Below are 3,321 nucleotides of genomic sequence, written 5' to 3'. Positions count from 1 at the left end.
CGGGATTTCCCGCATCTCTGCAGGGAAGGCTGTTGGCTTCTGGCCATCAGAGCAGCTGCTTCTCAATCATCCCTGTTCCCTACAGGTAGAATTGTCCGATTTCACAAACAAAAACACCTCACAATTCATAGGGCATGGGTACTTGTGCTAAAAAGTTACTCATTATCTGGAATTCCGCTAAAAAGTTAACTCATTATCTGGAATTCCGACTTCCTGGGTGTATATGGTCAGCACTTCCCCACCTGTAGGGCATGCCAGCTCTTGTGTGTGGTAGGAGGTCCCAGGCTCAAGGACTTACAGAGTCCTAGGCAGCAGCTGAAGACTTGTAGAGTCTGAGACGTCAACGTGGGGATGAGCATGGGGAGCTCGCCTGGGCGTGTGTGCTTGTTACCTGGGGAGTGCTCTGCAGTGATTGGAGGAATGGATACTTACATAACTAAGAGCCTCTGGGCCTGTTCTAGGAGGAGTCTGAGGACCACCCTCAGGCATGAAAGCTAGGTGGGTGGCACCGCAGGGAGCTGGGGGAGTAGGGGAGTTATTGGGGCCTGAGCACCCAGGTCATAGTGCACTGAACAGGACAGTCCTGCCCTTTCTTGTACTGTAGGTGGCAAAGCACCAAAAATCTGTGTGCATTTGAATCCCAAGGGGGAGCTGAAAGACTCTGCGTCAAATATTCTGACTTGTCCTGATTTATCTGATCAGGGCCAGGAATACGTATTTTTAACAAGTTCCTCAAGTAACGTTAATCAGAGTTTGAGAAACACTGCTATAGGGAGGTCGCAGGTCATAGTTTTTTTTTTTTTTTGCCTGGTCTCCCCTGAGCCTTCAACAACCCTGTAAGCCAGGCCTCATTACATTCATTCCCCCTGCGTGGCCCGAGAGGTGGTCACATTGTGTCCGCTTGCAATCACCCAGCTTAGGATACCAGGCAGCAGAGACTCCACCCACGCTCCACCCTCAGAGCCTTGAACCCTAACATTTGTGATGTATCAAGATAAGGATCATTTACCTTGATTATCCTGATCAAATCCACACACTTCAGAACAGCTCCTCTGGGAGAGGCTGGGAGAGAAACAGAGGCTTCTACTTAGTGGAGACACTGCTCTGGGTTCCTGACTCAGGTTCTTCCTCTGTCCATTGGGGACAACAGGGACCACCTCAGTGGGGCACTGAGAGGGTTAAACGGGGTCACGCAGGGAAAGTGCCTGCCCTCTCCCCACCCCAGCAGGCAATGGGTGCTCAGCTCAGTACAACCAGAGGCTGTAGCTGAGTTAGCCACCCAGAATCCACAGTGCTCCAGGAGGCTGTGTGTGTGTGTGTGTGTGTGCACGCACGCACGCACTCACGCATGTGCACAGATGTGTGAGTAGAGATCCAGACGTGTGCAGGAGCAGCTGGTTAACTGTACTCTGCATGTCCGCGTAAAAAGTCACCATCAGGAAGGGCGTATGGATGCCCACACTAGGTTCTCCTGGGAGTCAAAAGTGTCTTGTGTCTTGTGTCTGGTTCCTGTGTCTGTTGTCCCCTTAGAGCCCCTTACTCCCACCAAGGTGGTCTTGGAGAAGGGTGGCAGAGAAGGATCAGTACTGTGGACCTGCAATCCATTTTACTTCTCTGTTTTGTTCTTCATTCTCTTTCATTATGTCATCTTGCCACATTACAATGTCTCCTCTACAAGGGCACGGATTTTTGTTTTCTTCATTTTTCTTCAGCACTTGGAACAGTGCCAGGCACACAGTGGGCATTCAGTGAATATCTGTGGACAGATGAATTGTTGTCATCATAGTTTGTAGTTCTGTTTATTTGTTTACCTGGTTATTAGTGGGGCCAATGTCTGCCAGGAAGTGTCTAAGGAAGCTGGAGAGGACTGGAGATGTCACCTGCTTCCTGTCCCCCAGCCCTTTCCCCAGGTGCCTCTCAGTTCACCTCTGCATTAACTCAGCTGAGGGGCACAAAGGGCAAAGGCGAGTGCCAGACACACAGGACATAGCCTCCAAGTGCTGCCTGTTATTATTACTGAGTCTGGGCACCCTACTCAGTGTCCTTGTGGCCAAGAAAAGGATGGGCCTCCCACCCCACCTTCTCCTTCTCTCCCCAGCTGCTGCCACAGGCACCATCCCTCAATTCCGTGCACAGCACTCCCCTTTTCCCACTTCCGAGACTCACGGTGTCTACACCTGATTGTCCCTCAGAACTCGGCTTCAATGGCACCACCTCAAGGAGACCCTCAGGGCCCTGGCTGTGGAAGGTCCTCCCGATTATCTCTCTTATGTCCCGTTCTCTTCTTTAACTGGTCTCCTGCTTCTGCCTTTGCAATGCCCAACTCCACTTATGTGCCCTGCTGCATAATGTGAGGGCCGGGAGCATAACAAAGGATTGACTTATCCATGATCGCATCAAACTGAGGCCTGAGACAGAACATTCTGTGAGGTCGCCTTGCTCACTGCAGAGGAGCTGACTCACACAGTTCTGTCCCTCACCCTTCTGTCTGCACATAAGTAGATGCCTCCACGCAGCCCTCCCAGGATGCTCACCTCTATCCCCAGCTGCTTCTCCAACACCCACCAGGCCCTCCCACGGAATGAGCTCACCAACAGGGAAAAATCACCTACAGGTAAAAGAAAAAATATTTTTCTTTTTGAAACATTTTCTTAAAAAAAGGGGGTGCAGCAAACCACCATGGTACATGTATACCTATGTAACAAATCTGCACATTCTGCACATACACCCCAGAACTTAAAGTATCATTTAAAAAGCTATCTTAAAGCAGTTTTGGATTTACAGAAAAGTTATACAAACAATACAGAGCGGTCCCATATACGCTCTCCCTGCTTCCACTAATGCAAATATGTACATCTCACGTGACCACAGCATGTTCCTCAGAACTGGAAAGTGGACATTGGTACAGCCTGGACTTACTTGGGTTTCACCAGCTCTCTCACTAATGTCCTTTTCTGTGCCAGGATTCTACATTGCATTTAGTCATCGTGTCTGCTTAGTTTCCTCCGGCCAATGACGATTTCCCAGGGTTTCCTTCCTTTCATGACCTCGACACTTTTAAGTAGGAGTGGTGGGGTATTTTGCCAAATGTCCCTGAACTTGGGATTGGCTGTCATTTTCTCGTGATTGGACTGAAGTTCTGGGTTTGGAGGAAGATCCCACCAGCGAGGCAGCCTGCTCATGACGCCATATTGAAGAGAACGAGATGTCAGCACTGCTTACAGCCGGCGATGCCAACCTTGATCCCTTGGCCAAGGTGGTGTCTGCCAGGTCTTTTGGCTGAGATGTTGCCATGTTCCACTTTCTGTGCTTCATATAGAT

General features: G+C 49.9%; 1 long non-coding RNA gene across 1 annotated transcript; it reads right to left on the bottom strand.

Moving 5' to 3' along the window:
• Nucleotides 1-1,587: 1,587 nt before the first annotated feature.
• Nucleotides 1,588-3,044, bottom strand: LOC141407323 (uncharacterized). The gene is made up of 2 exons (XR_012416091.1): nucleotides 2,920-3,044; nucleotides 1,588-1,756 (listed from the first exon to the last, which is right to left on the bottom strand). It is a non-coding gene; the product is annotated as an uncharacterized lncRNA (long non-coding RNA).
• Between the last annotated feature and the right edge of the window lie 277 nt (nucleotides 3,045-3,321).

Source organism: Macaca fascicularis, chromosome 7, assembly GCF_037993035.2.
Source record: "Macaca fascicularis isolate 582-1 chromosome 7, T2T-MFA8v1.1".
In the NCBI taxonomy this organism is placed as follows: Eukaryota; Metazoa; Chordata; class Mammalia; order Primates; family Cercopithecidae; genus Macaca; species Macaca fascicularis.
The sequence above is the reverse complement of the archived record's forward strand: the minus strand, read 5'-3'. Positions and strand labels throughout refer to the sequence as shown.